The sequence below is a fragment of the Neovison vison genome, chromosome 6 (assembly GCF_020171115.1).
Source record: "Neovison vison isolate M4711 chromosome 6, ASM_NN_V1, whole genome shotgun sequence".
Classification (NCBI taxonomy): Eukaryota; Metazoa; Chordata; class Mammalia; order Carnivora; family Mustelidae; genus Neogale; species Neogale vison.
This window is the reverse complement of record NC_058096.1, coordinates 44,877,177-44,891,835: the sequence shown is the minus strand read 5'-3', so window position 1 is coordinate 44,891,835 and position 14,659 is coordinate 44,877,177.

Sequence of the window (14,659 nt, the reverse complement as noted above, 5' to 3'; positions counted from 1 at the left end):
TCCTATATGTAATGGTGACTCTCTGAACCATGCCCCTGTTACTCCTGGACACACAGAACTCATTCTGCTGCTCCAGATCTACCCAGGGACGTAGAAAATTCTATAAGTATATCTTAATTCAGTTAGTGCCTTAGGCATTCCATAGCAAAGCATACCTCTCAGTTGCATCAGTTGAATCTTACCAGCATATTTGGGTCTCTAACCAGGCTACAGGCATGATAGATTTATAGTTTTAAATAGCTTTTGCACTACCCAAATTAGGGTAGCCAGGAGAGTAGGTGGAGGCTGAAATCCTGGGCAGTCTAAATCTTACGCTGAAATCCTGGGATTTCTTCCTGGCACAAGGGAAGGGAACCTTATACTATACGGAGTGTTTTTATCATAAAATGATAAAATTGCATCTTGTCAAATGCTTTTTCAGTGTCTATTAAAAGGACATGTGGTGTATATCATCTATTGAAATAGTGGATTTTCAGATTTTAAATAGATCTGGTATTGCTGAGATAAATCACACTAGTCATGGTGTATAATTCTTTTTAGCTGGGTCACCTGGGTGGCTCAGTTGTTTTGTGTCTGCCTTCAGCTCAGGTCATGGTCCTAGAGTCCTGGGATCAAGTCCCATGTTGGGCCCCCTGCTCATCAGGAAGCCTGCTCCCTCTCTCTCTCCCCCTGCTTGTGTTCCTTCTCTCCTTGTCTCTATCAAATAGATACATTTTTTAAAAATCTTAAAAAAAATTCTTGTTATCTGTTGTTAGATTTGGTTTACAAATATTTTATTAAGGAATTCTGCATCTATATTCATCAGAGGTATTGGCTTATAGTTTTATTATCTTGTGTTGTCTTTGTTTGCTTTAGGGTTCAGAGAAATAGTGGCCTCAAGGTTTGAGATGGGAAGTGTTCCCTCTTCTGTTTACTGGAAGAGTTTGTGAAGGACTGTTATTAATTCTGCTTTAAAACTTTGGCAGAATTCTTCAGTGGAGCCATCTGTGCCTGGGCTTGTCTTGTGGGAAGTTCTTAAGTTACTTGTTCAATATCTTTACTTATTTTAGGTTGATTCAGATAATTTTTTTCTTCTTGAATCAGTTTCTATAATTTCAGTCTTTCTAGGAATTTTCTTATTTAATCTAAGTTATCTAAATTGTTGTCATTTAGTAGATCATATTATCCTTTATAATTTATTTGTTTCTATAAAATTGGTACTAATGTCCTCTATTTTTATTCCTTTTCTTAGTAATTTGAGTTTTCTCTCTTTTATTTCTTGGTAAGTCTATCTAAAAATTTGTCAATTTTATCGATTTCTTCAAAGAACTAACTTTGGGGTTTATTGCTTTTTATTTATTGTTTTTGTATCTTCTTATTTTAAATTATTATTTTCATCTGTTTGCATTAGGTTTAGTTTGCTCTTCTTTTTCCATCATTTTTTTTTAAGATTTTATTTATTTATTTGACAGACAGAGATCACAAGTAGGCAGAGAGGCAGGCAGAGAGAGAGGAGGAAGCAGGCTCCCTGCTGAGCAGAGAGCCTGTTGTGGGGCTTGATCCCAGGTCCCTGAGATCATGACCTGAGCCAAAGACAGAGGTTTAACCCTGTCTGAGCCACCCAGAAGCCCTAGCTGTTTACTCTTTTTTTTTTTTTAAGATTTTTTAATTTTTATTTATTTATTTTTTTGTTTGACCAATAGAGATCGCAAGTAGGCAGAGAGACAGGCAGAGAGAGAGAGAAAGAGAGAGAGGAGGAAGCAGCAGGCTCTCCGTTCAGCAGAGTGCCCGATGTGGAGCTTGATCCCAGGATCCTGAGATCATGAGCTGAGCCAAAGGCAGAGGCCTTAACCCACTGAGACACCCAGGAGCCCCTTTTTCCCATCATGTTGAGGTGAAACACCTTTTTAAAGTCCTTTAATGTGGCACTGCACTATAATCTTTTCTTTAAGTGCTGTTATAGCCACATCCCATATAAATTTTGTTATGTTGTCTTCATTTTCATTCATATCAATGCATCTTCTAATTTCTATTTTGGATTTATTTTCTTTAATGCATTTGGCATTTAGGATTGTGTTAATTTCCACATATTTGGAATTTCCCCAATATTTTTGTGTTACTGTTTTGAATTTGATCTCATTGTGGTTAAAGAACATATTTTATGTTTTCAATTCTTATACATTTATTGAAGCTTGTTTTATGACCTAGTATATTGTCTATCCTGGAAAATATTCCATGTTTACTTGAGAAGAATGTGTATTCTGCTGTTGCTGTTATTAGATGTCTATTAGATCTAATTTATTTAGAGTTGTTATTATTGATATACACATTTTTTCTGGCCTTTATTGAGAGTAGTATATTGAAGTCTCTAACTGTTGTTATTGTTGAAATGTCTATTTTTTCCTTTAAATCTGTCAGTTTTGCTTTTTGCTTCATGTATTTTGGGGTTTTGTAAATAGTGCATATACATTTTTCATTGTTATATCTTCCCAATGTTATATCTTTCATTGTTTTATCTTCTTGTTTCGTGATTATTCTTCAAACAGTTAAAATCTATTATTGATCTTCTTAGTGATTTTTTTTTTTTTAATAATCTCTACATTCAACATGGGGTTGGAAATCAAAACCCTGACATGAAAAGCTGCAATCTCTACCAGCTGAGCCAGGCAGGCACTCCCCTACTGAATTTTTTTTTTTTTTCAGTTATTTTACTCTTTAACTACTGAATTTTCACTGAGTCCTTTTTTTTTTTTCAAGATTTTATTTATTTATTTAACACAGAGAGAGAGAGAGAGATCACAAGTAGGCAGAGAGGCAGGCAGAGGGGGAGGGAGAAGCAGACTTCCTGCAGAGCAGAGAACCTGATGAGGGGCTCAATCCCAGGACCCTGAGATCATGACCTGAGCTGAAGGCAGAGGCTTTAACCCACTGAGCCACCCAGGCGCCAGCATTGAGTCCTTTTTAAAAAAAATAATTTCTGTGTCTTTATTGTTATCTCTATTGATGAGATAGTGTCATCATATTCTCATTTACTTTTTAAGCATAGGTTCTTTTAACATAATTGTAATGGCTGCTTTAAAGTCTTCATCTTCAAATTGCATTATGTTCCTTTCCTAGATAATTTCTGCTGCCTGTTTTTATCTCCCTGCATATGGGCCATATTTTTCTGTCTTTGATTGGCCCACAATTTTTGGTTGACAACTGGACATTCTAGATGGTATATTGTAGCAACTCTGGTTACTGGTATCCTAATTTGGGGCTTTGTTTGTTTATTTTCAGTAACTTAGCTGGACTATTATAGTGAAGTTCATTTTCCCTTCAATACGAAGCTTATGATGTCACTCCTTAGAAGACCCAGCCTTGGCATGTACCTAGTCACACTGGATGAAAATGACTTTTGCAGAGCTCTTTGTTCATTTTCCTGATCTCTCTGTTAAGTTGTGTGCTGGTATCACACCCAGCTGTTCGGTTATACTAATTGATGCTGATTGATTTATTATTTTCAAAAGGGTCTTGGTACACACGTTATTATACAGTGTGAGCTGATTAACATAAATATAAAAATGCTTTGCCAGGATAGTTCTAGAAGTAAATCTTTGGGTTTGTTCTGATACCAGGAAGGATTTTTTTAGATGTCTGTTTCTCTGTTTTTTTTCTGATGTACTATCTGGCCTACCTAAAGTTTACCTTGTTGCTCTCAGGGATTTACTAAGATACATATCTTAATTATTTCAAAATATGTGTTGATTTTTTTAGAGCAACTTTAGGCTTGAAATTCCCCACACTATGTTCCAAATTAAGTCTTTTCCTTTGGGGCAAGATTTAAACTCTGTGTATATGGTCTGCCTTTCTCATTGGGAAGGCAGCTATGCTCACCACTATACCACCAACGCTGCCTTTCTCATTGGGCAAAACTGTGCCACAGAAGCCAAGGGCAGGGACAGTGACCATTTCTAAAAGAGTGACTTTAAGACATAACTGCAAGCCAAGAGACTATGATATTTTCATAAGTAGTGAATAGGGATTAGTGAAATAAGGTAAATGATCCAGAAGTAGACCCATACATATATAAGCAATTTAATTTTGACAGTTACTAAGGTAACTCAATGGGGAAAGATACTTTTTTTTCAGAACTTAGTACTAAAACAGCTGAATATTCATATGAAAATAAATAAATCTTGTCCTTGACTTTATATACAAAACTTAATTCTTAATAGATCATAGGAATGAAAATAAAAAATAAACCTATAAAGCTTCTATTTGACATGCCAAAGATTTGATGTCTAGGGACAAGATTTGAAAACATGAAGAATTTTATGGCAGACACAATAAACACTAAACATGAAAGAGAAAAAATCTGATAAATGGGACATCATCCAAAAAAAGCTTCTGTAACTAATGATGTACTACTATATACTGGCTAACTGAACATAATTTTTAAAAAAGAAAATAAATAAATATTTGCTAAACAAATCACATCATTTAAAAAAAAAAAAAAAAAAGACTTGTTCTAAGGCGCCTGGGTGGCTCAGTTGATTAAGTGTCTGCCTTTAGCTCAGATCATGATCCCAATGTCTCTCACTCTCCTTTCAAATAAATAAATAAAGTCTTTCTTAAAATATAATATAAATCCTTTTTGTTTGAAAACCATCATTAAGGATTAAAAAGGTAAGCCATCGGGCGCCTGGGTGGCTCAGTGGGTTAAGCCGCTGCCTTCGGCTCAGGTCATGATCTCAGGGTCCTGGGATCGAGTCCCGCATCGGGCTCTCTGCTCAGCGGGGAGCCTGCTTCCTCCTCTCTCTCTCTCCTCCTGCCTCTCTGCCTACTTGTGATCTCTCTCTGTCAAATAAATAAATAAAATCTTTAAAAAAAATAAAAAATAAAAAGGTAAGCCATCAACTGAAAGAAAATATTTATAGTCGTATATATGACAAAGAAATTTAATCCATGATATATGAAGAACTCAGTTATAAGGAGACAATCTAATAATAAAATATGAATAAACATTTGAACAGACTCCTCTCAAAATATACATAAGTGAATAAAAACCTGGGAATGATTTTCAAAATCTTTGAAATTCATCTCAAGTTTAAGCACTCCTTCTCCAGTGTGGGCTTGTTTAAACTGGAGGCTGATAGTTTTTATTTTTCCAGATTACACAGTTTTTGGTCAATACAAATGGTGACTTTTAACACATACAGTTTGGGGAATATAGGGAAAAAAAAGTAAGAGACAGGAGGTTGCCATCACTATATTCTGTCAAATGTATGCTTTCCTTCCCTTTCAAGGGAATCAGTGTGGGTTTCAAAAATAGAGAGATTGAATTTTATTGAAAGCAATAGCCTGGCATCTAAAGGTTGAAAGTTCTGCTAAAGCATCTTGGCTCAGCTGAATAAAAGCTGAGGTTTGAGAATTTCTGCACTTCCAAGTATAGCAAGCTAAACGTGAGCATTTCCCACAGAAACAAAATGACCACAAGGATGGTCTGGGAGATGACTGCGGAGAGGTTGGATTTGTAATGCTGGAAGTCCAGAGAAGAAGGTGGAATTATCTGCTAACAGCCAGAGAGGATGAACATCACATCAAAGACACTTTAGGGAAAGATCACCAGTAATATAGGATCTCTATGCCCTACATTCTCTGTGTCTATGAAAGTGTCCTCAAGGGGAAAGTCAGCTTTAAGCATCTGTCCTATCCAGGGGCAATCTATATCAGATTTCTTCCAGTCAAATGAGAATGTTTTTGTGAATAGGTGCTAACTCTGACTTTTGTCTGAGAGTTAGTCCCAAGCATGGAAAAAGAACTAGCATCACAAGTGTAGATTATATTAAATAATAACACAGAAATATTAGAATTTTTTTATTGCTTAAAAAAAATGCCAGTTTGAGGTTAGTGATGGGCAGATATTAAATTTGCTTTTATAAACATATAATAATTAAAATATTAACCAGAGCTAGAAATATGAATACTAATACCATGATCACATCTCAGAGATTATACCTTAATTAATATAGAAATAAAGTAAAATTGTCAATATTTTGATATTTTATAGTTTTCTCTGGGAAAATTGGGGGAAAAATTCCAAAATAAGTGTTCCCAATCTATGCAGCTATGCCTCTTTATATTGGCTTCTTAAACTAAAAATCAAGATTATAGTAATAAATGTCCTATTATTTAAATTTTGTGTCTTTTATTTTCAATCTTAATGTGGAGTGATATTGCTTCCTATGAAGTATCTCACATAATTTCAACAGAAACCAGAGAGTGAATAAATATTAATACAATAAGCTAAGTGATCAAATTTAAAATTTCATTTATAAATAAAACAAGATACTTAACAATTTACTTTTCAGTAAGACATTATCATCTGGTTAAAAAGGAAAAAAATGGGTCAGAGTGAAAAAGAGTCAATTTAATTACATCAGAATTCCAGAAGTTTAAAAACCTCTTTTTGACCCATTCACATTCTCACTGCTTAGTATTGCCCTTCTACTTGTCAGTTTAGAATTAACTGTCAAAATTTTCTGGTTATATGTCAGTATTTCTCTCCATTTTTAAACCATTTTATTTTAAGGGGAATGTTTAGTAAAAGCCTTAGATAAACCTATGTTTGAACCCCATGTTCTGTCACTAATTAGACACATAACATTATGTGCATATATCATATATCAGAATGAGTCAATATTGCAACAAATAAATGACTGATGGCACCTTAACTTCTAAATATCAATTTTATCAATAATTTTTTAAATTTCTCAATGTATTCTTTAAGCACTAAGAAAAATGACTTTTTACTTCTATTACAAATTTCACTTTGGATGCCACTAGAGGGACTTGTATTATCAGAAGTGTCTTTCAGAAACATCAGTAGAAAATGTAAGAGGAAAATGTATTAAAGTGAAAATGCCAGGTAATGATTTTTGGATTCAGAATTTCAACATTTTATAAAAAATAAAAACCATTTTCCTCATTGATTCATCTTACTTCTATAGACTTTATTTCAGAATAATTGCCATTTATTATATTATTAAGGATTATTATACCTTACACTTAATTTTAAGTAATTAAAATGATGTATTAAGAAAAAATCCTTCAATAGTTTGTATTCTGTATTATATATTGTGAAAAGGAGAACTCTTTCAAGAACTCTTTGGCTTATTTTTTCAGTTTGGAGGCACTGTAGTGTCAAAATAAATTCAACATACTTCCATAGTAGGTTAAATGAAGATTAAATCTGTGGTTCTGTTAAGATTAGGGTATGTGCTTTTGGGTAAATTGGATAGGGAGGTGAACCACGAGAGACTATGCACTCTGAAAAACAATCTGAGGGGTTTGAAGTGGCGGGGGGATGGGAGGTTGGGGTACCAGATGGTGGGTATTATAGAGGGCACGGCTTGCATGGAGCACTGGGTGTGGTGAATAAATAATGAATACTGTTTTTCTGAAAATAAATAAATTGGAAAAAAAAATTATACATAGTGCATAGAAGTCTCAGTAATATGTTCATCTCAGGATGGTATCTGAAACAACTGATTTCGTATTTATTAAGCATATACTACATTGAAAGCACTTTGCCTTGGAAGAAGAGATAACATACTCAAATTAGGATAAATTGATATTTAATTCATAAAGCTACTTTAAAGAAAGTAGTGGGGCTAATATAGGAAAACCTCAGGATGAATAACCCAGGACTACAGTGAGGAAGAGAAGGAACAATTAAGGAAGGATAAAGTCCAATGAAGGAGACAATCTGGAGAGGAGCAGTGACCTAAGGTCAAGGAATACAGCCAGCTAAAAATGACCCCCCATAGAGGAGAGGAAAAATACCTCTCTTCTTTTCTGACCCTATCTGCTACCCTATCCATTACATAGCTCATTGACAGAGTAGTCTTCAGGGCAGAGCTCAAGGTAGAAGAGGGTGAATCTACAGGGACAAAGGGAGAGTATTCAACAAAGAAAGACTAAATTGCTGTCTATGACAATATGTTGAATTCTAAGTATAAGGGTAAAAGATGTTCTATAGGGGTTTACAAAAAAAAAAAAAAAAAAGTGACTAAATATGTATTTGGAAGATCCAGGGAAGCTTGAAGGAAGATGTCCTGGCAAGTGAGGCCATTGAATGGCAAAGCATAAATTGTTAAAAATAAACGGAAATGATGCCAAAAGTGTAGTTTGCATAGCTAGAAAAATATTTTGAAGTGTAAAAGCAGTTGCTGGGCTTACTACATGTTTTCTGCCCCCTTCCCCAAAAAAGTTGTGTGTGTTACATTACATTTTCAGTGTAGTTAAAAAGGTAAAAATTAAAATATTTTTACTATCATAAGCCTGATTTTTTTCTATAACTTCTTTTTGGTTTATGTTTCTAAGTAGCTGATTAAATAGAGAAGAGACATTAAAATAAGACAGAGGATCCACATGAAAAGCATTTGATCTTCCTTTTATATTTTATTTTGTATTAATTTACTTTATTAAGTAAATAGATGTATCTATTTATTAGATGTATCTATTTAGATGTATCTTTATTAAGTAATAGATGTATCTATTTTAAATTGTCAAATGGCACTAAAGTCTAACAACAACAGCAACAAAAACGATAAAAACAGTTGCTAAACAAATATTGCTAATAGAGTAGATTTTAAAAGTCCTCATCATAAGAAAAAAATTGTAATTGTGTGTGGTGATGGATGTTCACTAGACTTTTTTGGTGATCATTTCACATACTTTCAAATATCAAATCATAATGTTCTATACCTGAAACTAATATACTGTTATATGCCAATTATTTCTCAGTTAAAAAAAAAAACCAAAAAAAACAACTATTGGGCATCTGGGTGGCTCTGTCGGTTAAATGTCTGCCTTGTCTTGGGTCAGGATCTCAGTGTTCTGCGATCAGGTTCCATATCGGGCTCTCTGCTCAGCAGGATGTCTGCTTTTACCTCTGTGCTATCTCTCTCTCTGAAATAAATAAATGTGTTTTAAAAATTAAAAAAGCTATTTTGAAAGTTAAATCAAGACATTTCGTAAATTTATGCCTGCTTTGCTTGTGAATTTGAGGAATTTGACATTTAATAGAGAAAATCCAAAATGACACTCTCAAAGAACAAACAAGCAAACAAACCCTTTCTCTTCATTTCCTAGTGCCATGGATAGTCTTTAGGTGGTCATCTCCAGTTGGACCACCATTCAGCATTCTCTGACAAGAGAATTTTCTGGAAATTTGCATGAAGTTGGAATGTAAATAGCTATTTTATTCCCGGCCCAGGTAAAAGTCTCCTAAGGCTTTTTGGATTCCTAAAGAATCTGGTCCTACATTCTTAGAACATAGAAGAACACGGGTTTCGGCTCTGGGAGAATACAACTCTCTCATTCTCACACAAAACAAATGAGCAACAAAAAAACAACAATGAACAGTAATTCCGTGGTCATCCTCCCCTACCAAGGCCCATTCCTTTGAGGCACATCCTCTCCACTTTAGAGTCACTCATGATATTTACCTACATATGTTTATGCTATAAAGAAAATCTTTCATTTTCATGCATGTAAATGACGTAACAGGAGTCATGTCATACATGCTGCTTTATGTTTTGATAATAATGTTCTCTTGTTTCTGTGTTTTCTGTATCTCTGAAAACTTTGTCTCTCCTGACATCCTTTATCTACTCCAAGCACAACGGCGCCTGCCATTAATCTAATCATTTCCCCTGAACAAGCTCTAACTCATGCCAAGAACCAAGTGTTTATTCTTTTCTTCTCTTCTTTTGGCTCATGTAACCTTATACACATGTTTATCTATATTATATATACATGGAATATGTTTTGGTCATGTTTTGATTTTAAAAACTAAAATTATATTATACATTTTAATCTGTGTCTTTCTATTTTCATGCAACAATAATTGATGGAATCATTTCAAATCAACTTGAATTGTCATTCCTTCTAATAGCTTCATAAATTACATGTCTGAGATACAAAATCATTTACTTAACCATTCTCTTATTAAGGGACATTTACCTTGCTTGCAATTTTTTATCACTATGAATATACGGTGATATATCTATAGTGTATCTTTATAGATATAACTTACGGACTGCTGGTACATCTGTAAGAGATCGTCCCTGGACTGCATTGACATTAAATTTTGGTAACAAGTCTATTTATATGCTACTTAAGTTTTTATTGCACATACCTTCAGTTATCATTTATCATATAAGGCAGTCTTATTTTGGCACAGGTTTTTTTTTTTTTTTTAAGATTTTATTTATTTATTTGACAGACAGAGACCACAAGTAGGCAGAGAGGCAGAGAGAGAGGGTGAAGCAGGTTCCCTGCTGAGCAGAAAGCCCGATGCGGGCCTCGATCCCAGGACCCTGAGATCATGACCTGAGCCAAAGGCAGAGGCTTAACACACTGAGCCATCCAGGCACCCCTGGCACAGGTTTTATAACACATTTGTCTTTTAATTTGTTGATGAACTAACCCTACTGATAGAATGCTACAATTTTGAAATAGAGATATACTGTTATAAACTGTGTCAATCATGATTCTTTCTTGGAAATAGTTAAGTCAAAAAATGAATTTATTGTAGTATATCAGCAATTGAGTATATCTCCAGTAGGGTTTAGAGCTTTTCAGACTGAAAAATGCACAAACCTCATCAACATATTGCTGACAGGTACAAGTCCAGTGCAACTGGGCACAGATGCAGAGGAAAGAATATGTTCTGATGACACTGGAAAAGGAACCTTACTGCCAAGACTTCAGCCACCTTCAACTCTAGAATTTGTAATCCACTCCCCTCCTCCCACCCCCAAATTGTCCCAAGTCTGAGAACTCTACTTGAAATAAGTCATTTTAACATGGCTTTCTAAAAGGAAATCAATGCCAATTATTAAAATTATTCAAACATTATTGCTTTGGAAGGTATTATTATGAGAGGGCTAACAACAGATTCATAGAAATATACTTGAATTTAAGGGGATTCCCTTAGAAAATAAATTTGAATATAAGCATCTTTTTATAACATTTGTGCTCTTGATTTAAATATAAAGAATTTTCTATATGCTTATTCCTATTTTATTTTCAGTTCATTATAAAATAGTTATAGGAAAATGAAAAGTTTTTCACTTAAAAAGTTACAATAGGACAATAAATCAAGATAAACATTTCACTGTAAATTTTAAGAAGCATTATATTACATTAATGGATGCTGAGTTGCTAGTGCTATTTCTCTGTTTGATAGGGCATCTCTATGTTTCAGAAGAAACAGCATAACCCATTTGGACAAAGCCCAACTCCATCTGTCCATCAATCATCTATCTATGGGTTTACATATGTTTATTCATTGTTTTAATTGGGTATATTTTTCACATCATTACACTGAGTAATGAAATTTCAAATATCTACTAACCTTGAAAAATATACAAACAGCTGAATTTATTCTTAGATATTAAATAGAAAAAAATTGATAAATAAACCATATCTATCATAGATGATGCTAAATTCTTCATACACATGACTTACTTAATCTTTAAAACTCCCCCAGGGCAAAGACCAAGCACTCCCAGCCCGGGCCAGCTGGAAAATCTCAGTGTGCAATCACTGCTTGAAACCTCTCTGGCAGTCTGGAGTTGCCCAGACAGCCGCCACTTTGGTGGTTTTGGGTACAAGCAGGAGTTCCTGTGTCCCCAGGGACCGCGACTCAGAACGTGCTCTGCCAGCAGCTAAGGGGGAACTTATGTGATGTGCAGCACTCAGAGGGGAACAGACTGAGGCTACTCTCTGAGAGGGAGGTCTGGGTGCAGTTGCTTTCCTCTAAACCTCTAAAAACCATCAAAAGCTGTCAAGGCGAGAGAAACAAACAAACAAACAAACAAACATAAAAACGTCCAGAGAACAAAAGCCTGAAAAACCGGTTTCCTCAGAGCCCACCCCCTTGAGGGGGGCGGGAGGACTTAACTCAGGTAACATTGCCTGAAAACCCACATGGCAGGCCCCTTCCCCAGAAAACCAACCAGGAAAAAAAAGAAAAGAAAAAAAAAAAAAGATGACAAGAGAAGAACCACCACTACTTCATAGATAAAACTTTATTTTTAATTCGTTCCAACTATTCTGGTTCATTTTTTTATATAGATAATTGTTTAACCTATTTACTATCACAGTGAGATGTCCAGTACATCAAATTCCATAATAACCTTTTAACCTGAACTTTTTGATACATATACCCGTGTTTTTCTTTTGCTTTTCTATTTTTTATCTTTTTTTAAATTTTAGTTGTTTAGTTTATTATTTTTTTATTTTTGTTTTTTAATATTCATATAGAATATGTTCTATATGAAAAAAATATTCATTACTTCAAGGTAATCCCCTTTCGCCAATCAATGCTACCCTATAGGTAAACCCTTTTATCTTAGGAAAGTTGAATCCTTTAACAAAGATATCAAGATACATCCAGGAAGAATCAAAATAACCTTCCTCACCCACACTGAAAATTTATAACCACTCTCTCATCTTTTTCTTCCTCCAGTGTTTTTGTGTATTTTTGTTTGTCCTGATAGTATATAAATCTTATACTTGGGGTTCTTTTTTTTTTTTTTTTTTTTTGCTTTTATATATATATGTATTTCTTTTTCTCCTGTCATATATTTTTATCAGTCTTTTTGTTTGTCTGTTTTTGTTTGTATACTTTATATCTTACCTTGGGGTCCATTTGGGCTGAGCCTTCTGTTTTATCTTCCTTTTTTTTCCTGTCTCTTTCCCTCTCTTTTTTTCTTTTCTTTTTTCTCTCATTTGGGTGGGGACTCCTGATTGCTCAGAAGCGTTCCAGGGTGCACCTTGACTGCACCATGGTCGATACGTCCAGCTACATCCGTCTCTCACCAAAATGACTAGAAGAAGGAATGCCCAACAGAAGAAGAATTCAGAGGATGGGCCTTCTGCAACAGAGCTAATGGTTATCAAGATAGACAATATGTCGGAAAGGGAATTCAGGCTAACAATTATCCAGGCAATAGCTAGGTTGGAGAAAGCCATGGATGACCAAATGGAATTGATTAAGGCAGAACTAAAAGCCACCAGGGATGATGTTCACAATGTTAGGGCAGATCTGAAAGCCACCAAGGATGATGTTCACAATGCTCTCAATGAGTTCCAATCTAATCTAAATTCTCTAAAAGCTAGGGTAACAGAGACAGAAGATAGAATTAGTGATCTGGAGGACAAACATAGAGAGAACAGATCAGGAGGAAGCCTGGAACAAACAGCTTAGAAGCCACAAAAACAGAATCAGGGAAATAAATGATGCCATGAAACATTTCAACGTCAGGATTATTGGAATCCCTGAAGGGGAGGAGAAAGAAAGAAGTCTAGAAGATATAGTGGAATAAGTACTCCGTGAAAAGTTTCCCAATCTCGTGAATGGAACCCAGCATTCATGTACTAGAGGCAGAATGGACTCCCCTCAAGATTATAGATTCTCAAAAGTGCTCGAGACACCTAATAGTAATAATGAAGAATTATAATTGTAGGCAGGCTCTCTTGAAGACAACTAGGACAAAGAAGCTCCTTACATACAGAGGAAAGCCCATCATAAAAACGTCAGACCTGTCCACAGAAACCTGGCAAGCTAGAAAGGGCTGGCAAGATATATTCAGGTGGTGGGTATTATAGAGGGCACGGCTTGCATGGAGCACTGGGTGTGGTGAAAAAATAATGAATAATGTTTTTCTGAAAATAAATAAATTGAAAAAAAAAAGATATATTCAGGGCACTAAATGAGAAGAACATGCAGCCAAGAATACTTTATCCAGCAAGACTGACATTCAAAATGGAAGGAGAGATAAAGAGTTTCCAAGACTGGCAAGACTTAAAAGAGTATGCGACCACCAAGCCAACACTGCAAGAAATATTAAGGGGGGGGAGTTTCTATAAAAGAGGAAAAATCCTAAGAATATCATTGAACAGAAATATAGAGACAGTCTACAGAAAGAAAGACTTCAAAGGTAACATGATGTCAATAAAAATGTATCTATCAATAATCACTCTCAGGGCTCCTGGGTGGCTCAGTGGGTTAAAGCCTCTGCCTTCAGCTTGGGTCATGATCCCAGGGTTCTGGGATCGAGCCCCGCATTGGGCTCTCTGCTCGGTGGGGAGCCTGCTTCCTCCTCTCTCTCTGCCTGCATCTCTGCCTACTTGTGATCTCTGTCTGTCAAATAAATAAATAAAATCTTAAAAAAAAAAATCATTCTCAATGTGAATGGCCTAAATGTGCCCATAAAACAACACAGGGTTGCAGATTGGATAAAACAACAGAACCCATCCATATGGTGTCTACAAGAGACCCATTTTGAACCTAAGGATATACCCAGACTGAAAGTGAAGGGATGAAGATGCATCTTTCATGCCAATGGGCCTCAAAAGAAGGCTGGGGTAGTGATTCTCATATCAGATAAATTAGATTTTAAACTAAAGACTATAGTCAGAGATACAGAAGGACACTACATAATTCTTAAAGGGACTATCCACCAAGGTGATCTAACAATTATAAATATCTATGCCCCCAATATGGGAACAGCCAATTACATAAGTATACTATTAATCAAGATAAAGAGTCATATTGATATGAATACATTAATAGTAGGAGATCTTAACACACCTCTCTCAGTAATAGACAGATCACCCAAGC